The following is a 22,951-nucleotide window of genomic DNA, read 5'->3' as shown; positions in this document are numbered from 1 at the left end:
TTTTTTCCTTTCTTCTTTCCTTCCTTCCTTCCCTCTCTCTCTTTTCTTCCTGCCTTCCTCCCTATCCTCTCTCTTCTTCCTTCCTTCCCTCTTTCCATCCTTCCTTTTTTAGTTCTTCCTCTCCTTTTTTCTTTCTCTCTTTCTCTCTTTCTTTCTTCCTCTCTTGTCTTTCTTTTGGTCCTAAGTACCCTGACATTTTCTAAAATGGTGAAAAGGAGGGAAAAAAGAGGAGAAGCCAACGAGCCTTCCCTGCGGCGATGTGAGTGACTGCTGTGTTTCCATGGCTCGCTTTCCACTGTTCTCTGTGACCCCCCGCAGACTCCCCTTATGAGTGAGTGTCCCGGAGTGTCTCTTTATTGGGTGTCTGGAGAAGTAAAGCTGTCCTGATGCCAGCGCCCCCACACTGAGGACTTTATTAGTTTTTTAATTTTCTGTCTGGGTGCTCCTGCTGCATCAAACTTTCCACAGCTGTTAGGAGCCATTAAGTAAGTAGCTTCATCGGCCCTTTCCCCACCCCACCCCCTCACATAACAGGAGAAATTTCTGGACATGCTACATGGAGCCTTTATAATAAAGATGCTTTGTCTCTCTGGTGAGAAACTGCTGGGGGTCTGGGTGGGGAGAGGCTGTCCTGCCATTAGAAAAACACCCAGCCTTGGGGTGCCTTGGCTTAGATGACCTCGGGGACCATGCAGAAGTGAGGGGCCACTCTCTCAGCCATTCTGCCCGGCAAGTAGAGGACCCGGGGCAGCTCCGACTGTTTTCAGAGCTGACTTGGAATCTGGCCCAGAGCTTGATGCCCGGTTCAAAGAGTTCCCTCCTCAGTGGACATTCTCAGACCTGCAGCGAAGAATAAAACAGAATGACTTGCAAACGGTCCCCGGGTAGGCACACAGCTGTGGTTCTGCACAATAGGCCAGGCTATTATTGCTCCTGTCTCCCCAGAGAAAGAACTTTTGATCCCCACCTGTACCTAGAGCCCCTTCCCTGCCGGTGTCCTTGATGCCCCTACCTCACCATCCACAGGACTCCTTGGGCATGAATCCAAGGATGGACACACACACACACACACACACACACACACACACACACACAAGCTCACTCAGACACTCACAGGGCCAAGTGTTATTGGACCAGGCAGCCAGGCCCTTTCTCATAGCACCCATGAGTCTAGAAGGTTATGACCACTAGGCAGGCAGAGGAGGACAGACTAGGTGCTTGAGAGCCCAGAGCTTTCCAAGCATCCCTCTAGGCTCCAGGCTGCCTGGCAATTTGCTTTCAGCCGCTGCCTCTAAGCCTCCCTTTGAGAAGACCTTATTTGCAGGGTGAATGTGAAAGGCCAGAGAGAAGAAAACCCTTTGGTGATGCCCGCCTCGGGAACAATTTTGCCTCAGAGAGCAAGTTGGTATTTGGGGTTAATCCCTTTGTGGAAACACTGGGTTGAAAGCCCAGAGGAGGTCAGGGGTCTGATTACGGCTTCTGTTGACATATAAACTTCCTGGTCCTAGGAGACAATCACAGGGGTGGGGGCAGGGAGCCTGGAAGAAAAGAAAGAAGAGAAGAATTTTTTTTAATTAAATGGCTTTCTCTCTTAAAAGTAAAATCAAGGAAATAAGGCGGAGCTTGTAGAATTTGCTTTGAATGTCTAGGCACAATTTTTTTTTAATATTTTAGTCAAGATTTATATGATAGGGTTGAAGCATCTTTTGAAATAAAATTTGAAATGAAATGCTGATATATGTACACTCATATGTTACATATATTCATGATAAATATGTACATATGAATAGGTATATTAAAAAACAATGGGAAGAAATAACTTTAGTTATCTTCTGAGAAACCAGAGGGATGGTTTTGTTGTATTTTTCAGAGTGGCTCTGATTTGAGTTTTATTTAATTTATTTTGAGATCGATCAGACAAATCATCATGAAGATTCTACAGTAGTCTGAAAACTATGGTATTAAGGCCAACAGAAAACTGCTATAAACACATACATATAAGAAAAGCCTAGATGAGAGTATTAAAGACAGAAATAATACTTTTAAAAGAATTATAAGAAAAAATACTTCTTCCATATGCTCAAAAAAAGGCAAAGCAAAACTATGCAGTTGAGGTGGGGAAAATGGGGAGTAGGGGGAAGGAGGGTGGGGATGCCAAAATGGTCTCCAAAAAAGGAACAGTTAATTTTTAAGATATATAACTCAAGCAATTTTTAAAATTTTTTCTTTAATGTTTATTTATTTTTGAGAGAGAGAGAGATAGAGCTCATGCTGGGGAGGGTTAGAGAGAGAGAGGGAGACACAGAATCTGAAACAAGCTCCAGGCTCTGAGCTGTCAGCACAGAACTCTACATGGGGCTCGAACTCATGAACTGTGAGATCATGGCCTGAACCGAAGTCAGATGCTTAACCGACTGAGCCACCCAGGCAATTTTTTAAATTAAATTGAATTTTTTAAATTCAAGTATAACTAAAATACAGTTTCAGGTAACGAGCAATTTTTTAAAGGATTAAACTTAAAGACAAAAATAGTTCCTTTTTTTTGTTTGTTTGACAAAAGACAGGGTGTCAAGAGTCTGTCCCAGACATCTTTATGAACATTAAACAAACATACATGAAGAAACTGTGGAAACTCTATTGCTCGAGACATTTGCAACCAGATAAAATTCAGGTGTGTAGGATTTAAATCCTAAAACATCCTATCATAGAAGAGAGAGCCCCAAACCTGTTTACTAATTTCTTTTTGTGTCTCTAACTGGTGAGGTTTTTTTGAGGTTTGTGCAAATATTAAAGACGCTTCTCACTGTTTACTTTGTTAAATAAAAAGTGAGAAGTTTTCATCTTTCCACTTTGAGACTCTAAAGAATTTTAGAAAGCCAATCATCTAACATTTTGAAAATGAATTTATCAACTAAAGTAATGAACAAATGAAGGAAAGAAAGAAAGAAAGGAAGAAAGAAAGAAAGAAAGAAAGAAAGAAAGAAAGAAAGAAAGAAAGGAAGGAAGGAAGGAAGGAAGGAAGGAAGGAAGGAAGAAGAGAAGGAAGGAAGAAGGAAGGAAGGGGAAGAGAGAAGTGAACAGAAGTTGAAATCAAGTCCTAAAGGTCATTCATTAATTGCCCCTTCAAAAGAATCAAGAACATTTCTAAGTCTTTCATTTTTCTCCATAACTCCTATAATCTCCCTAATGCACCAGCTACTTGGCTCCTGCTTTGCCCACTTGGCCTTTTTCTTTTTGTGTCTTTCATCACCCAAATGACAATGGCTTTCTGATATTTTCCTTCCACAGATTCTTTCAGAGTATCTGACAGCAGAAAATGGCTGTTTCAGCAGCAGGAATAAAAAGGAGAGGAGGAAAGAGAATGACACAGAAAAACAATTTCATAACACACCTGCAGGTGCGGAGTCCAAAAGTTCACCAGGTCACGCATTGTGAAGGGACACCTAACACCGAGGTCTGCGTTTCTGAGGGGCGCTGATTTTCAGTCCCTCTCACAGAACCACTACTGAGAAGGTGAGGCATTTCACCAGGCTGAATATGGTGGCTGCATAAAAAGGAAAGAATTTGGGACCCACTGGCAAGTATGAGAGGTTGTTTGAGAGCAAGTGGTGGGTCAGAGGGTGACATCGGACTGTGTCATATGGGCAGAAGCAAACAGAACAATGAGCTCTCCTTTGGGCTCCAAAATGCCAAGTGGCTGGGCTTGGGGATCTGCAGTGGGCTATCTATGGTCAAGGTGACTACATAATTTAGCCCCCAAATCGGGACACTTCTGAGAGTAAAAGTGGGGGTGTCTACTAGAATGTGGCAGCCCATACAAGCCAGGACCACCCTAGGCAAACAGGGACATTGCTCACCCTAATTATGATGAATCTCTGCAAAGTCTAGGAGATACATGTGAGCTGCCCTTGGAATCAACTCCAAACAAAGCTGGGCCTCCAGTTAAGCACCTTTTCCCCAGGGGAAGGGCCTCTCCAATGGCAAGGAATGGAGCCATGAGGAAGTAGGTTGGGCAACCAAGTGTGGGAAATGGACCGTTCCTACTCCCACCCTCTCTGGGAGGCTCACAACAGACGTATTAGCAAATTGGTCTGAGAAGGCCTGCAGTGAATTAAGCTACTTAGCACCGTCCAACCTGGGGCTTTCCCAAAGGGTGTTGGGCGCCATGAGATCTTTTGTCTGCAGAACTACCTAGAACATTCATGCAAACGCTGCTCTAAGCCTTTGGAAGCCAGGCGCAGAGGGAAGGGCTGGAACGGCAGGCCTTCTCCATCCGGAAGATGGAAGGTAGCAGAATATCTGGGGGCTTCCAGTGCTCCTGAGGATGACATGAGCAGATGTCCAGCTGAGTGACGTAATGTAAGAGCGTACCAGGCACAGCCCAAAGGCCTGCAGAAACGTGTCAGAAGCCATCCCACACTGTGAGCAGGAAGCCTTTGAGTTCACATAAAGGTAGGCAAGTCTCCCTAGTCCACGTTAATCCATTTCCTCAAACGGTAACAAGGACTGCATTGGATAGTAAGGGAGTGGTGAGCCTGGCCCCAGCTCAGCTGAGACACAGAGAACCTCTGTTTCTCTGTAAGCGTTTCCTCCACGGGGGGCCTGAGGCTCCACCTCCTTCATCCTGCCTCATCTCTGGCACGCGTGTGTTCTATGGGCTGTGCTCCAGAGAGTGTGGGTATGACGGGGACCATAGAGGCTATGCATCAAGACAGAGGTGGCCTGGGCACCAGGCTAGGCACTTGTCACTGAGTGTGGCAGAGCAGGGCTGACGTGCAGCCCACAAGGTAGAGGCTGCTGGTTTCATGGACACTCGAGCTGTGTTCACCTGGATTATCCCCAAATCCTGTTATGGCAGGGCCCTTGCTATTCCTGTCTGCCCTCCATTTTGCAGCCAGAAACATATAAACTCACGCAGACCTTGCAGAGCATCTCACAGTGAGCTGGTGGGCAGGAGAGCCCTACAGAAGGTCATGGTGGTGGGGATAGAGGCGAACATCAATAATCATCATCACCAACATCCAAGCCTCACATGGCACCTGTCGGGAAAAATTATCTAAGAGCTCGCCCCATCTCTCCTCCTCCCCTCCACTCACTTCCTCCCCCTCCACTACATCGACTTACGCCCAGCTGCTCTTTGATCTTCAAACACACCATTCTTGTCACAACGCCTTGCTCTTCCTAATGCTGTCCCTTGCTCATAATAGCTCTGTCTGCCTAGCCAAGTTTGACTCATGTGAGAAATTGAGAGAGAGACAGAACATGAGTGGGGGAGGAAATAGAAACAGAGAGGGAGACCCAGAATCTGAAGCAGGCTCCAGGCTCTGAGCTGGAGCTTGAACTCACGGACCGAGAGATCATGACCTGAGCCAAAGTCAGACACTCAACTGACTGAGCCACCCAGGTGCCCCTGACTCATGTACTTTAAAACCCACCTGAGATTTCACCTTTTTAGCTAAACAGCCTTCCACTGCCCTTGTACCATTTCTACTCGAGCAGAATTCAGGCCTTCCTCTTCAGTGTGCCTTGTCTGGTCCTTACTATGCCATCAGTAATCTCCTTGACTAGACTCTGAGTACCTAATGGCAGGAAGCTGTCACACCAGTCCCCTTGTCCTTCACACGTACCCCAACGCCCACTGCAGAGTCAATGCCCTGTTACTATGGGGTCACAGAGCAACAAGTCAGGACTCTGTAGACTCACATTCAAGATTCAAACCATTTTCCTCACACTTTAGCATTTTAAATTTGAAAATGAAAGGCATCAGAAACATGTCTTTATGTTGGAGTCTGAAAGGAATGCTTAAAATGTGAAAACAGACCAGGACTTTACCACCATGGTTGAGAAAAAGGATGTTTGCCAGAGTCTCATCCTGTCAGTTCATTTCTCAAGACAAATGGAGAGCTGAATGGCTGACACCATCTCAAAAGGAATAAAAGCCCACTGGCTTCAACCCCACCCAGTATTCATGATCTCCATGAGTCCTTACAAGAAGCAGGTGTAAACATGGGTGGTCAGGAGCCATCAGCTTGAAGAGTAAGGATGTCTAAGATGGAAGAAGTATGGGGCATGGGAAGGATGCGAGGACCCAAGTGAGGAAAAAGAAAATCAAGGAGAATGACAGTATCTGGGAGGCAAGAAAAAGACCAGAAGACTTGACAATAAAAACACAGATGCAAGGAATGCCAAAGTCCAGTCGGAGAAGAAGTCTCTGGTCCAAGGATTACATATGGCACAAAGATCTAGAACACAGAAGTGGGAGGCAGGAGGAACTCATCCTCAGGATGTAAAGCTGAGTAAGCAAGCCTGTATTTTCTGCAGTTCTCTGGTTAATTTCCAGCCATAAAAAATACAGCCCAAGACTTTGTAAAAATATCCCTAAAACATTCCACATGCTTCTCAAAGCAGAGGGTAATTGTTATGAACAAATCCGCACAAAGTCTTGTGCCAAGAGCAACAAATTGAGAATAAAAAAAGGAACAAGAAACACGAAAAAGGGGGCTAGTCAGAAACCAGGATGACAAATGTGGGCCATCCTCCCTTCCCAGCAAAACCAGAGGGAAGTGGAACTTTACAGCACCTCAAAGGCTTATTGCTATTGAGAAAGACCTAGCACAACAGTCTTAAAGGATATTTTCACCATGGAGAAAGATCCAGGAGCACTGCTGAGTGAGTGTCATGTAGATCAGGGTAATGACTCTACCGACTCAGTGCTTGGGATCCCAGCCTTAAAGACCTGGAGGGAACATTGAGACCAACCCCCATTCAGTCTCTGCCTCTCCCCCAATGAGCTCTTTCATGTGATCAGCCAGTTTCTCCTCCCCCAAGCTCAGGTATCTTGACTTATAGAAAGCTCCCTCAGGATAATTGGAGACTAAGAGATTTGGCTGCCTTTCCCTACGTCAGGTCCTCAAGTATAAGAAGATAGATCTCATGCTCCAAACTAAACATCCCTTTAGTTTCTGTGACACGAGCTCCAGTCTGTCACTCTCTTGGCCAATGTCCTGGGGTTCGTGCTCTGTTTGGAACTGAGCGCAGTGCTCCCAGGAGCTGGGCTTCCCTCCTGTCTGCTGTTGTGCAGCCATCCATAGACCATTCTGGGACAACAGCAGCTACATCTTGACACACAAAGAATGAGAGTGCACTCCCTCAAAATCAGCCAATGAGTCTGTGTTGTTCCTGCCAAAAATCTATGGTGAGGAGACTGGGCCCAGCATAGCGGCCATGGGGCTGGTGATATTCTTCTCTCCCCTTTCCCTCTCCACCTTGGTCCTCATTGGGCTGAGATTTAACCCAGGTGGGGCCTCTGTCTCATCTTGCGTTTTCTGTGGGGACAATGGGTCACTGTCCTAAGGAAATCTTCACTCTGGGGGTTCCCCTCACAACCATGTGTCCCCCATAAGAGAAGAGCTCATTAAAAGACTGAGGGGCATTGAGTAAGGAACGCTTTATTTCACCCTCAGTAAAATGAGAGCCTAATCTACCAAAATTAGAAATGGGAGGAGGCTCCCAGACTACACAGGGATGACTGGATTCCAGCACTGGCTTCCTGGGGTTTCCCTTCCTTTGGGACATCCCCACTGGCATCTCAGGTCAGAAATCCGGTTATGTCTCCCTTTTTTTATGTTTATTTGTTTTTGAAAGAGAATATGAGCAGGAGAGGGACACAGAGAGAGAGAGACAGAGGATCCAAAGCAGGGACTCTGATCTGTCTGCACAGAGCCCAATGCGGGGCTCGAACTCATAAACCATGAGCTGAAGTTGGATACTTAATTGATTAAGCCACCCAGGTGTCCCCACCATCTCTTTTAATACAACCAAACTCCAGCTCTCCAAGGCTGGCCCTGGTCAGAGACTCTTCAAACGGGAGAACTAGGAGCCAAAGCATGACAGAGCTCCTCCTTGCTTTGGGGCCATACCTTGCCATTTATTGATCTCTTTTACATTTATCATCTCATTTGGTTCTCAGAATAGTCCAGTGATACAGGTGGGGCAGGAGTTATTTTAATTTTCCAGATGAGGGAAGTAGGGCCTCGAAGAGAGGCAATTTCTACAACAAATCAGCGTTGATTCTAGAACCAGGGTCTCTAGTCTTTTTCTGATGGTCATGCACAGATCCACTAACAGTCTTCAAATGTCCCCATCTTAAACACTTTATACGTACAGAGGCAGCCCGGTGGAACATCCTAGAGGCTGACACTTTCTGGGGACCTAATCAGGCTCAGAACAAGCAGCTTGTGGCCCGCGGCTCCAGCCCTCAAGCCATGATGGTGCAGCAACATCCTCGTAATAAAAGCATCTGTGCAGGGCCCTGCAGACAGACACAGCCACACCCCGGGGCGCTGCGGGCCCCGCTGACTCAGGAGGAGCATTCCCACGGGTGACCACAGTCTGCTCCAGCCCGTTGCCCTGGGAGACGAGAGAATCAGCAAGCAAAGAGCAAAGAGCTGCCCGCCCTGCCCAGCCTCTCAGGGGCAATAGCTTAGCCCCAAAGCTGGCAAGCGCCCACCGCTCGGGTGTGACTCCGCTGGGTGCCCAGCCCTGAAAGCCTGTCCAGGTCTCAGTTCCTGGTAACACCCTCATGCTTCACCCTCTTGCATGCGGGAGAAGAGTCATCAGGCTGGCAGCAGCCCAGGGCAGCAGCTGATTGGAAGAGAGGATGGCAGAAATCTTCACCAGCTCAACCCTTCTTCCTCAACCTTATTCCAACGTGAGTTCTGATCATTCTGTTGGAAAGGCTTAAGCCTCAGCCTCCTAGAATGTGTCTCTCTTCCAAACAAGTGCATTTTCTCTGCCACAACAGCACAGTTAGTGCTTTTCAAACCGGCCACCTGGAAAGACATTCCTGTAGGTGTTATTCAGAGAGCGTTTACCAGGGTGTCGAAGCACCCGTGTGATGAGGGGAGGGCACGGGCAAAGTGCTCTGCAAAGTGGAGTGTAAAGATGCCAGAGAGAGCACGAAGCTTCCTCGGTTCAAATCCCCGTTCACTTAGCAGCTTTGTGATCTTAGGCACATTACTCAACTTCTCTGAGGCTGTTTTCTTATCTGCAAAGTGGGGGTGCCGCTTTATAGGAACTAAATAAGATGGTCATGCTGAAAGCACTTCAAACGGTGCTCTGAACATAAGCCTTTGATCAACATTAGCCAGTCTTAGAGGAATATGTTGACCTGATCCTTTCAATATCCCAATGAGATGGGAACTGTGGTACAGAAGAGAAAATGGGTTCAGAGGCATCTATAACAGACTCTGGCTGGTTGTATCCATTTACAAAAGGTATAATGCAACCAAGTTTATCTATAGGTTGTTTTGTTTTGTTTTGGTTTTGGTTTTGGTTTTTTTTTCCCATCGTGCTGCTAGAAGGAAGCAAACTTAAGACCCTCGACAGGTTTGTCTGAATCCAAGCACCGTGCTCCTATGTACTGCCCAGAACAATGCAAGTATCTCCAGGGAACTCACTGTCCTACATGACAGGAGGGTATTAGTATTTGTTTTGTGCCTATTAACTGCAAGACACTTTGTTGGGGCTTCACGTACATGAACATAGGCAAGCAAATAACTCTGGTTCAAATCAAAGCGCGAAGAGGGCCTAAGTCAGAGGAGAGCAAGTGTCACACTGCCGATCCCTCCAGGTCCCAACAGCTGTGCTTGAACTTCCTGGGCTCCCACTTCCCTCCGATGGCCCCTGAGAGGTCTCTGGGGAGCGTGGGTCGACTGCCGGGGGGGCCGTAGGACGACTCCTGTGCACTGTTCTGATTTCACCAAATATCAAACCTGGAAGAGCAAGCGACACACAAATAAGAGTTTTTACCCAAGGTTCCCTAACCCCAACCCAACCCCTCATATTTCCAACAATTTGGGGTTAGCTGTGCCCTGGTTCGTTCCTTAATGGTCCATACCTTTATGGACAGACTTAATTTTTGTTTCTTTTCCCTTATCCATCCCAGGGGGGCAATTCAATGGAGCAAAATAAACTCAACCCGAAGCATTTAACGTAAATAATATTACTAAGGGTACTAAGTACTCAGAAGAAAGAAGAGATTTCAAGGGAAAGTTGTCTTCACTAAAATCTAAAACGTGAATTTGAACAACCAGATTCAATAATACAAAAGACTGGAAAATACATCCATACGCTTCTTTATAAAAATTGAGGAAGCACCAAAATATAAAGAAGTTTGAAATGTTCTTTTTTGCATAATATAAACCTGGAAATGCAGTCTTACTCAGTTTTGTTTCACATAGACACACATAGGTGCGTACATGCAAAAAGCATGAAATGCATCAAAACACTAATAGTGGTTACCTCCAGTGCATGAGTTGATGGTAATTTTTCTCTTCTTTATACATTTCTGTATTTTACAAGTTATATGTAGTGAGTCTATGCTCCTTCTCTAATCGAGAAAGATGCATAATGGGTTTTACTTTTCAATTAGTGCAAGGGAAAACAGAGTTGTCCATATTAGCAACCAATATTTTAAACTTGTGACAAAGTCAAAGAATTCAACAATAATAGGAAAAGAGCTAATTAAGAAAAATCAAGAGGAGGTTTGGGGGTGGGGGGAGGTGAATGAATTTAAAAGGTACAAACTTCCAGTTGTAAATAAATACGTCACGGTGATGAAAGCACAGCATCAGGGAGTATAGTCAATAATACTGTAATAACTCATATTATGACAGATGGCAATTAGCCTTGCCATGGTGAGCATTTCATAATATACATATTGCTGAATCATGATGTTGTAACCTAAAACTAATATAACATTGCATGTCAACTATACTTTAATAAAACAAAGAAAAGTCTCACCTGTTAAAGAGTATAAAGGGGGGCGCCTGGGTGGCTCAGTTGGTTAAACATCTGACTTCGGCTCAGGTCATGATCTCGCAGTTCATGGATTTGAGCCCCATATCAAGCTCTCTGCTGACAGCTAGCTCAGAGCCTGGAGCCTGTCTTTGGATTCTGTGTCTCCCTCTCTCTCTGACCCTCCCCTGCTTGTGCTGTCTCTCTTTCTCTCTCTCTGAAAAATAAATAAAACATTAAAAAAATTTTTAAGAAAAAGAAAAAAGTATAAAGGGAGCATAGTATATCATTTATATTTATAATTTAACTCAAATTTGCAACAAATTGCTGAGGACACATCTGTAACAAACTCTGGCTGTTTGTATCCACTTACAAAAAGTATAATGCAACCAAATGTATCTCTAGGTTTTTAAAAATTTTTATTGATTTATTTTGAGAGAGAGAAAGAGCGTGTGAGCAGGGGAGGGGCAGAGAGGAAGACAGAATCCCAAGCAGGATCCACGCTGTCAGTGCAGAACCCGACTTGCAGGTCGACCTCACGAACCAGGAGATCATGACCTGAGCCAATATCAAGAGTCAGGTGTTTAACCGACTGAGCCACCCAGGCGCCCCAATTTATCCCTAATTTTAAGTAGTGTGTTTAACTTTGGGGAAGAGGAGTCATAGACTCACTTGAGAATCAGGGAAGAACCACAAGCAATAAACCTTTCCCTACGGGGAGAACAGAAACACACACACACCACCATCACCACCAAAGTTACATATAATTTAAAGCTTCCTGATCCCTGACACCCATTCACCATCCACCTCTTCCCTGCAATCCATGAAACACAGGTCAAGAAACACTGCATCCAGAATTTCCTTCTCAATCTTCCCCAAGTTTGTAATTATGATTACTTTCAAGTGCAGAGAAAAACAGAGAGAACAGAACAATGAACATCCATATACCTTCCACTTAGACTTAATAGTTCTTAACATTTTTGTGGTATTAGGTTTATTATCTATCTACATTTTCACTGAAGCAACTGAAAACTGTAAACATTATAACACATTACCCATAAGTGTTTTAGCATGTGCTCCTTAAGAATAGATGTTCTTCTCCATAACAACAAACATACTACATTCAAGAATACTTTTTTTTTCAATTTTTTACTGTTTATTTATTTTTGAGGGAGAGAGAGAGATATACAGAGTGCAAGCAAGGGAGGGGCAGAGAGAGAGGGAGCTGTCAGCACAGAGCCTGACGCGGGGCTTGAGCCCACAAACCATGAGATCATGACTTGAGCCGAAGTCAGGTGCCCATCCAACTGAGCCACCCAAGCACTCCAAGAATGTTTTTTAAGTTTATTTATTTATTTTAATTTTTTTATTTTGAGAGAGAGACAGACAGACACACAGAGGTGGGGGGGAGGAGCATCGAGAGGGAGAGGGAAACCCAAGCAGGCTATGAGTTGTTAGCGCAGAGCCTGACACAGGATTCGATCTCACAAACCATAAGATAAGGCATGAGCCGAAATCAAGAGTTAAATATTTAACCGACTAAGCCACCCAGGCGCCCCTACATCCAAGAATATTAACAATAGTTATGTAATATCGATGATCACAAAACGTGTTAATATAATAAAAAGTCATGAAGAAGGCAATCAATGTCCTAGGAGAATGTAAGGAGCTGCAGGTGATGTACTACTGCAGAGGTTGTAGAAATGCTGCCCCGAAAAGACAGCGAGCAAAAACATGTGTGTCCTGCCTCCCTAGCACATCTCGTATGTGTCCTGTCTCATGTGTGTCCTGCCTCCCTAGCACGTCTCTGGACAGGAGCTGCCATCCCTACCACACCAGGCTCAGAGAGAACATGAAGTCCAAGTCCTAATGGCAAAGTAGGAGACTCAACAGGGCAGTTCTGGGCTTGCAGCCTCCCTCACATGGCAAGCAAGCTCTGCTGTGGTTGGAGGGCACACACAAATGCACCTCTTTTCCATTCTCTGTCACAGACAAAGCCAATGGGCCACCTCATGGTGTCCAATTTCTCACCTCCCAGAAAGGTGTAACCACCAATAATCTCGACCAATTCATGGTCTTCAGCTTTCTCTCCTTTTCCTGCCAACTCCCCCTGACTGGAGACAACCAACAGGGGTGGCTGAACTTGGCAGGACCCAACCAATCTGACCAGGTAGCCATTAATCCTCTCTATTCAAATGGAACTTGTTTTTTGGTTTTTTTTCAACCTGATGTCTTTCTACAGTGGTTTCCAAATGCCAGGAAATTGTAGAGTTCAAAGGTTAAGAAGAAAGAAAGAAAAGAAAAGAAAAGAAAAGAAAAGAAAGAAAGAAAGAAAGAAAGAAAGAAAGAAAGAAAGAAAGAAAGAAAGGAGGGAGGGAGGGAGGGAGGGAAGGAAGGAAGGAAGGAAGGAAGGAAGGAAGGAAGGAAGGAAGGAAACAATGAAAGAAAGAAACAACAAAAGAAAGAAACAACAAAAGAAAGAGAGAAAGAAAAGCACTCCCAGTCCTGCCCCATGAGCACCTCCACATCACATCAACTCCCAAAGCAAACTCTTCAGACCCCCAGCACCTGCAACGCAGCTCTGTCCGGAACTTGTTCTTTTGACATTGTCCTTCCATTATTTGCCCCTCCCCCCACTAGACAGAGCTCCCTGAGAACAACAAACCTGTCCTTTCCAGCTTTGGACTCCACAGCAGGCCAAATGGTAATCCCCAAAAGGTATGCCCAACTCCTAACCTCCAGTACCTATGAATGTGATCTTATCCGGGAAAAGAGTCATCACCAGTGACCAGTGTAATTAAATTAAGAACCTCCAGATGAGACTCACCTCGATCATGCAGGAGGACCCTAAAACCAATAACATGTAGGAGGGAGGCTCGGAAGGAGGGAGTCCACATGAAGCTGGAGGCACAGAGTACAGGGATGCGCCCAGAAGCCAAGGAACACCTGTAGCCACCAGAGGCTGGAGGAGACAAGGAAGGAGTATCTTCTAGAACCTTCTGAGGGAGTGCAGCCCACCTTGCTCTCAGACTTCCAGCCTTCAGAACTGGGAGGGAACATAGTCCTATTGTTTAGAGCCACCTGGTTTGGGGGATGTGTTATAACAGCCTTAGGGAGCCAGTATCCCAGTAGCACCGTCCCTTAATGGAGAGTTTAAGAAATGCACAATTGCTGAAGAATCGAAAAAGCTGCGGGTGTGACTTCATAGCTGAAGCATCTTGAGGGCCCCTGGACTCCCGCTAACAAATATGTAAGCCAGTGTCGACTGAACAAGTTGTTCCTTTAATGAGGTGGTTTCACCTCACTTTCTATGCATTGTTCTGCCCCCCCTTGATTTTACTGTAAGTGACTGGATCGACTTTTGATGTATTGCCAGCACGTCATAAGTTACGAGCCGCTTTCTTTCAGGTTGGAGTGGGGAGGAACTCAACTTCCCTCTTCAGTTATTTCAGGCGAGGGTGGGAGCAGGCTTTCTGTGCCAGCAGCATCCTGATTATGATTCAGGATGGGCGGCCAGAGGCAAACAGTTCCTCTTCAAATTCAATCAAATAGGAAGGAGCAAAGGCCCAAACAAGCAAAGCGGGGTTCTCTTTGTGTGAGCGGCCAAGGGGTCCTGGGAAGCTGGGGAGGGATGCCGCCCTCTCTCCGGCTGAGCACCACTGAACTTGAATGGTACTCGGGAAACTTCTGTACCTCCTCCGAATGGGATTCCAATCCTGGCCTTCCAGACTCAAGTTCTGGGCAATCCCAAACCCATCACAGTGGGAGTTACCTGCAGGCTGTAAGGACAGAGGTTGACCGGAAGTCAAACCTCTACTTTGAAGTTCTTCTTGGGAAAAAGATTCCATGTGCAACTTCCAGGCCCTGGATTGTGGCTACTGAGGGCCCCGATGATGGCTTCTGTGGATATGCTGTTCTGTGCAACTCACAACATGGGCTTTTCACTCAATTAGTCGTGACCCTTTCATGGACTGAGAAATCAATTTAGTGTGAGGTGTTGGAATTCTGCTTAACTGAAATAAAACAGAAGAGAAAATACCCGAGTGTCTCTTGCACAGGGAATATGGTACCATGAAACGTTGCTTCTGTATGTGTTGCTGGCTTGTGATAGAAAAGGTACTAATCATCGAGTGTCCTAATCCAAAAAAAGTATGAAAGCCACTGCCTTCGAGAATCTATTGCACCAAACCGGAGAGTGCTCCTTCCTCTTGTCCATGTCCCAGTTTTTGACAGCATGTTTGCAGTTATGATGGGGAACTCAAGTAATGGGAATACACTGTTATCTCTCTCCTAAGAGAGGTTGTCATCTATAGGCAGACGCATCATCCCCATCAATCCATTGGAGTCCTTACCTCCTGTTCAAGCCCTGCCATGCCTGAAGGTCCCCACCGCCCCATTCTAATCCTACACGTTGGCAGAGCCTCACATGATTCACTCCCATCTTCCTGGGACTCACCGTCATTCCTCTGCAGTGCTGGAAACTCCACAGCCTTTCACAATTCCTCTGCAACAGACTCACACAAAGGAACTTCTGAAGTCTTTGTGGAGGGAAAGGCTCCACCTTACCTTCTTTCACTAACCATTCCCTTTGTCCTTCCACACCTAAGTGTCCAATTTCCCCTTTAGCCAACTTGCCAGGAAGATGGTCCCTCTGGCTTCCCTTTCATCAAGGATTCTCTTTCCTCCATGAACTTGAGGACTCGCCTAGCCCAGTGGTCCAATTCTCTGGCCACAATGTCTCGCCACTGTGCCTTGTCCCCCACCAGGTCTGCGTCAGAGAGCTGCTACTAGTGTTCTGATCACCCAGGAAGACGGCAGCGAGAGCTTTCTGATCACATAATTCAGAACCATGAGAAACCAGGCTAGCCGAGTGGTGTAGGCTGGAGTGTGCACTTTGGCATCAATAGAACCAGGTCCAAGTTTGGTGCTATTGCTTTCCTGGCTGTTGACATTGAGCAAATTCGTGGCTTCTCCAAGCCTCATCTGTAAAACCAAGGCAATGCTAACACCCACCTCAAGGGAGTTGTTAAAGGCTGTTTTTTAAAGGATTGACTGAAGTTTCTGTGACGAATCCTCCTTGTGTATCTTATAAATGGACTTCACAAAAAAGTCTTCATTCTCTCAGTGCTTTCAGGAATCCATATTACCTTGAGAAGATATAAAAAACAGAGACTTTCTGAAAAATAACGTATCTCTAACAAGTCAAGTCATTCCCAATACCTTAGATTTATAAAAAGTAAAAAGCGAGGAAAAAGGAGGGAAGGAAGGAAGAGAAAGAACATTCTACGTGGGGTCTGACCTCCCGAAATGAGTCACGGGGTCTTCTCATCTTCCATGCATCAACACCGGCCGCGAGCATCTTTCTGCCAGCAGCCTGGTCTGGTTTGGTGGGTCTGCAAGTCTGTTTCAGCACAAAAGACCCAGTTAATGGAAAGCAAGGGTGCTGAGGAAAAACTCCACTCACGTTTTCCTGTGCATTTTTTACACAAAATAAAAACAGTTCAATAACCCCAAACAACAGAGGTCATATTTGAAGGAACTGCCCATTGCATCTGGGATGGGGTCTTTCTTCTAAGGTAGCCACGGATGGTGTGATATAAAAAACACAAAATGAAGTTTAATTTTAAAGGGTTTTTAGGGGTGCCTGGGTGGCTCAGTCAGTTAAGTGTCCGACTTCAGCTCAGGTCATGATCTCACGGTTCGTGGGTTTGAGCCCCGCGTCAGGCTCTGTGCTGACCGCTAGCTCAGAGCCTGGAGCCTGTCTTCAGATCCTGTGATTCCTTCTATCTCTGACCCTCCCCTGCTCACGCTGTCTCTCTCTCTCTCAAAAATAAATAAAAACATTTAAAAAATTTTTAAGGGTTTTTAAAACCCTCAGTAATGCATCTGTGGTACACCAATAGGAGAAATACTAACACTTCAGTTTCCTCAAATGGTCAGAAACACAAACAGGTCACTTGGGGAAGAAATTAAGTTGCTAATAAATATATAAAACTGAGTTCACTGATGATCAAAGACATATGTAAAAGCAAAACTAACTGCAACTCATATCCAGTAATCAAATTTGTAAATATTGAAAAGGATAATTAATGGTAGTGTAGGAATAATAATCAGGCATGCTTCTCTGCTGATGGAAAGAGAGGAGATCAACCCTTCTGACAAAAACTTGGTAATACAACTCAACGATTTCCAAAGTTCGATACCCTTTGGATAGTAATTGAAATTGCATTACGTACATTAAAGGGAAATAACCAGATATGTAGGTATAAGATATAGATGTAAAAATTCTCATTATAATAAAATTTGTAATAGTGAAAAATTGTAGCCTACATCTCTGCTAAGGACATTGATATATAAATTATGGTTTATCAATATGGTGGAATATAATAGTCATTTAAATTATATTTTCAAAATGTTTAATTTTTTTTAATTTTTTAACGTTTTTATTTATTTTTGAGAGACAGAGCGGGAGCAGGGGAAGGACAGAGAGAGAAGGAGACACAGAATCCGAAGCAGGCTCCAAGCTCTGAGCTGTCAGCACAGATCCTGGTGTGGAGCTCAAACTCACAGACCACGAGATCATGACCTGAACCAAAGGTCATGGGGGAATGTGGGGTGCAAAACCTTGCACATAGAATGTTCCAAATCAGGTAAATAGAGACACAGATCAAAGAAGGTAAAAATGAGACATATTAAAATATTAACGGCAGTTTGGATGGTAGGATGTAAGTAAATCTATGTTTTACTGTATTTCCAAACTTTTAATTTTATGTTTAGCCTACCACCGTGTTATACCAGAGCCCTACCAAGGGTAAGCTGACTAATGCATGGACATTCAGCTATCAACCCCAGTGTGCTGGTTGGTGGGAAGGATGCCTGTGTTACTCACGATCCCATTTCTTAATGGGCACAACACATACAGAGATGAACAATCTGGGGGGAAAATGAATCACAGCAATATAGGATTATGATTAGCACAAACCTTCCACATACAGGCCTACCTCAGAGAGATTGTGGGTTCAGTTCCAGACCAAGACAAGACACGAGTACCACAATAAAGCTAGTCAAATGAGTGTTTCAGTTTTCCAATGCATGTAAAAGTTATGTTTACAAGAGTGTATACTGCAATCTATTAGGTGTGCAATAGCATTACGTATAGAAAATAATATACAGGGGCTCCTGGGTGACTCAGTCGGTTAAGCATTCAACTTAGGCTCAGGTCATGATCTCGCAGTTTGTGGGTTCAAGCCCCACATCAGGTTCTGTGCTGACAGCTCAGAGCCTGGAGCCTGTTTCAGATTCTGTGTCTCCCTCTCTCTGTCTGCCTCTCCCTTGCTCATGCTCTGTCTCTCTCTGTCTCAAAAATAAGTAAACAAAAACAAAATTTTTAAAATAATGTACATGCCTTAATTAAAACAGACTTGACTGCTAAAAAATGCTACCCATGATCTGAGCCTTCAGCAAGTCATAATCACTGATCACAGATCACCTTAACAAATATAATAATAATGAAAAAGCTGAAAGTATTGTGAGAAGTGCCAAAATGTGACACGGAGACAGAGTGAGCAAATGCTATTAGGAACATGACTAGGGTTGCTACAAGCTTTCAGTTCGTAAAAACTGCAATATCTGGGAAGTGTCATAAAGCCAAACGCCAATGAAACAAGATATGCCTGTACCAGGTCCTCAATACACTGCTCACCTTCACTTCAGAAACAGATGAAGAGAACCGGCCATAAATGCTGCTGGAACCCGAAGGACAAGAATCCTGTGGCCTAGAGGAGAGAAGAGCACACTAGCAGGGAAGGGTCCGTAGAAGGCCTGGTCCTTTGCACTGGAGCTTCAACGAGGGGCTAACTGTGTGCAAGTGTGGAGGGTGGGGGACAGGGGAGCCTGTGGTACCTACAGGGAGGCATTCCTCCTGGGCATCCCAGAGATGTGGCTCATGGGCGTACTGGCCTGGCAGTTTCTACATACTCACTTCAAGCTACGTTAGAGTCTGCCTAAACACTTATCCTTTTCCTGAAGCAGCAAGAAACAGTTGGACATGCAGGACTGTTGCATCAGCAGCAAGCGGCAGGTGCTGTCCAAGCTGGTTGATGGCCCCTGTGTGTCCATCCCGCGGTCATGGTTACATCTGAGTGCTGCTGAGGGTAGGTCCTGAGGAACCGGTCTTCCTGGGACCCCCTCATCCACACCACACTTTACAGGGTGGCCAACTCTTCCAATCTAGAGTCTCCCCCTCAATCTCCCACTGTCCTATGGAGGGTGCTCAGTTTACGGCTAAGGAAAAGGAGGCTCACTGAAGTGATAGGCTGTGCTCAAGACAGAACCAACGAGTGGTAAAACCCGGACTCCAGTTTGGACTAGCCCTATTCTCCTAGACTACAGGACTCAGTTGTGATCCATTCCTGGAGAAATACTCTTCCTCAGAAAGTGCTGACTATCTGGGGTGCCTGGGTGGCTCCGTCAGTTAAGCAGCAGATTTCGGCTCAGGTCATGATCTCACAGTTCGTAGGTTCGAGCCCCGCATCAGGTTCTGTGCTGACAGTTCAGAGCCTGGAGCCTGTGTTTCAGATTCTGTATCTCCCTCTCTCTCTGCCCTCCCCCACTCGCGCTGTGTCTCTCTCTCTCAAAAATAGATAAACGTTAAAAGATTTGGAAAAAAGAAAGTGCTATCTCTTCCCCTTTGTGAGCCCTTCCAATGCTTGTCAACATTTTCCTCACGTCTTGAAGTTCTTGTATACATCAGCATTTGGGATAATAAAAAGTACCACAAATAAAACATAAAATATGGCAGTTGAAGATTTCCAAAAGGAGTGATCAGAATGTACTCTCTGTTTATGTGTTGGGGCCATAGATAAATGCTTCTGTCAAATTCCCATAAAAATCTGTGAGCCAGAAAAGCTGAGGAGGGTTGCTGAAAGAGGGGTCCAGCATATCCAGGTGGGCTCATCTGGACACAAAATTCAGCTCTCAGCTTCCTGGTCACCAAGGGAAAATGAACAAAGTAATGATAAAGCAAGGACTTTCTATTAGAAAATAACTGTCCCACCACCAAAATATAAACACACACACACACACACACACACACACACACACACACACCACACTCTAAGACAACTGGAAGCCAAAATAGAAGTGGCCTCTTGGGGCACCTGGGTCACTCAGTTGGCTGAGCAGAAGATGTCAGCTCAATCATGATCTCCCAGTTCGTGGGTTTGAGCCCCGTGTCAGCTGACAGCTCAGAGCCTGGAGCCTGCTTCAGATTCTGTGTGTCTCTCTCTGCCCCTCCCCTGCTCGCATTCTGTTTCTTTCTCTCTCTCAAAAATGAATAAACATTATAAAAATAAAAAAGAATTGGCCTCCCCTATCGCCAACCCTGTGGAGTTATAAGGCAAGAAGTGGTCAGGAGGCAAGACATTTCTTTCAGTAGGGGGCTCAGCTGGGTTAGCAAAACTTAGGAATCTATACCATGCATATTCACAATAATTCATATAACTGTCTAAGAAGTCAAAATTACCCATTTAAGTGGAAAACCTTGAAGGCAGTAGAAAAGACATTTGCCCCAAATATCTTTGGGAAACTATAGCTTAGAATTCACACCAACATGCTGGACGTATCCATCAAATGCTGCCCAACAAAATAAAGAAAGGTCCCACATTATCCATTTTCATACATAGAACACTTGGGCATTTCATATCAACTTTCAGATCATTCAGTTGCTAGAATGCTGAATGAGTTTAATTTCTGAGCCATTTAAAAGTTCTGCCTTCCTAATCTGGTTTACTTGGTTAATCAATTTACTATACCTTTTCTCAGAGATAATGAAGTGGTGAGTGCCTGTCTTTTTCCCAGGTCTATCTTTCCAAATCCAGAATTAACAGGATCCTAATAAATAAAAGGGCTTGTTAGTACAGTTGGATTTTTGGGTCTCGAGGGTTTTTTGTGGGTTATAAAAAATCCAGAGGTTCTCTGTTCCTCGTTCTATTTAACCCTGGAGAAAAGGAAGTTTAAAAAAAAGCATTCTTGCTAAGGCTGCTTTCACAAAGCCTCCCCCAAGGCAACCTGCCTCCTCTGAGCCAGTTGGTGGGTTGGTGCGAACGCTCAGATTTAAGGGGTTCTTTCCTCTGGCCCTTTGAAATAGCCCTAATTAGGGCTTACACGGAGGTTGTGATACAGTGGTATCATATATAGCAGGAGTCAGCAAACTATGTCCTGTGGGCATTCCTAGCTGCAACAGACACCCAATGCCCTGCAGAGCCAGCACTGGTCCCTTCCACCACCCCCTCCAAGCATCTCACCTTGATCCTCAGATCTGCCCACGGAGAAACAGCCTCCTGATTTTCATGGTCACGTGGACTTCACAAAGAATGAGGGACTGAAATTCCTCCTGGAATACTACCTGCAAAAAATACCGATCTACTGGGGTGAATGAAGGGACAGGGGGAGGGGACGGGAGGCAGGAGGGTTAGAAAAGTGACCCCAAAAGGAGAAAATTAGTCCAAAGGAGAGAAAACTGCCAGTGTCAGTGCACTAGCACTGCAGCCACACCTGCACCTGTGTCCGCTGCCCCACGTGTCCCCTGAGGTCTTTGGCGCACGCAGTGGGGGATGGGAGCCAGCCGGCACCAGTCCCTGGGAGGCAGCTGCCTGCACCTTCTCCCAGCTCAATGGGCAGCGATATCACATTGGTAGTTAATATCAGCCATGATTAAGTATTTATACCACAAAAGTAGGCAGAAGCTACAAATCAGAGCTCTGTGCCCCCCCTAACTGTTGGTAAGCCTCTCCCAGCCCAGCCGGCCACAACCACACAGTAGGGGAGGATGTGGTGCCCCTCCCACCCAGCGGAAGGGGTGTGGGCTGCTGACAGCTCCCAGCTACTTCTCTTTCCCTCAGACAACTGCCTGAAGCTGAAGGCCAGGGCCACACCCCAGGTCAGCTCCCTTCCCTGGGGCGCCCTCGCTGCTGCTACTTCCTGCTTCGTGGATGGGCCAGACCCATCTAGCTCAGACGGGCTCCACACCAAAGTGCCCCTTGGGTTCAGCTGAGCGACCTCAGAGAGAGACAGAGAGGGACAGAGAGACACAAAGAGGGAGTGATCAAGGGGCCCAAATGCTCCCCACCAACTTCTTCATCTTCTGTCTTGACTTGTCTGTGTTGCTGAAGGTTCTTTCTAGAGTATTTTTCTCAAACAGGTGCCTGAGTGCCTGGGTAATGCTTTTGGGTTTTGTTTTGTTTCGTTTCATTTTGTTTTGTTTTGTGTTGTTTCCCCCCAACCAGCAAGACATATTTTGGCTGGCTCTGGTATTTTTCAGAAATCTTCAAGTCCCCATTAATAAAGGTGTGAAATGTGACACCCATCTCTTTCCTGTTCCTTTATAACTAATGTTCCCCTCTTTGTACTGAATTGGGAAAGGGGTTCTCTTTACACGTGTCTCCCAAGAATTTTATCTGGACGGGTTTAGGCATGTGGCTTTCAGAGCTAGTGACCTCCCGAGTTGTTTGTAAACCTCAGACCCCAGTCTTTCCCACTCAGGACAGTTACCTTCTATCCTTTGTCTAACTATTCCCTCTCCTTCAGCTATTTATTTTTCTCCTCCTGGAGCTCCTGTGACTGAGAACTTAGGTCTGCTGATGCTAGCCTCCTCCTCTCTCATTGCACCTGCATGATTTCCATCTCTTTGTATCCTTATTCGATGGTTGGGATTGTTTTAATAAAGTATTTTTAAATATATTATTATTTTTTTATGTTTACTTATTCATTTTTGAGAAAGAGAAAGGAGGGGCGCAGAGAGAGAGGGGAGAGAGAAAATCCCAAGCAGCCTCCACACTGTCAGCACAGAACCTGACATGGGGTTTGAACTCGCGAACCATTTGAGATCATGACCAGAGCCGAAATCAAGAGTCAGACACTCAGCTGACTGAGCCACCCAGGCGCCCCTGTTTGTGATATTTTTGCACTTGATCTTCTAAGTATATATTCTGCCTTTATTCATTCAGAATAGTATTTTAGTTAAAAATATGTTTTAGTTCCAGGAAGTCCTTTTTTTGGTACTATGTTTGAATGTCGTCATTATTTCTGTGCAGGGTATCAGTGTTATTTCCTTGAGGAGCTGTTTGGCGGGCTCTTCTTCCCCCCTCTCTCTGCC

General features: G+C 45.3%; 2 long non-coding RNA genes across 2 annotated transcripts; both read right to left on the bottom strand.

The window, feature by feature from the left end:
- Positions 1-7,902: 7,902 nt before the first annotated feature.
- LOC115292703 lies at positions 7,903-10,844 on the bottom strand. The gene is made up of 2 exons (XR_003909101.1): positions 10,804-10,844; positions 7,903-9,773 (listed from the first exon to the last, which is right to left on the bottom strand). It is a non-coding gene; the product is annotated as an uncharacterized LOC115292703 (long non-coding RNA).
- Positions 10,845-13,470: 2,626 nt separating this feature from the next.
- On the bottom strand, positions 13,471-21,584 carry LOC115292702. The gene is made up of 7 exons (XR_003909100.1): positions 21,352-21,584; positions 21,102-21,202; positions 20,610-20,688; positions 18,500-18,572; positions 16,097-16,198; positions 15,811-15,944; positions 13,471-14,810 (listed from the first exon to the last, which is right to left on the bottom strand). It is a non-coding gene; the product is annotated as an uncharacterized LOC115292702 (long non-coding RNA).
- Positions 21,585-22,951: the final 1,367 nt, after the last annotated feature.

The sequence above is a fragment of the Suricata suricatta genome, chromosome 5 (assembly GCF_006229205.1).
Source record: "Suricata suricatta isolate VVHF042 chromosome 5, meerkat_22Aug2017_6uvM2_HiC, whole genome shotgun sequence".
Classification (NCBI taxonomy): Eukaryota; Metazoa; Chordata; class Mammalia; order Carnivora; family Herpestidae; genus Suricata; species Suricata suricatta.
The sequence above is the reverse complement of the archived record's forward strand: the minus strand, read 5'-3'. Positions and strand labels throughout refer to the sequence as shown.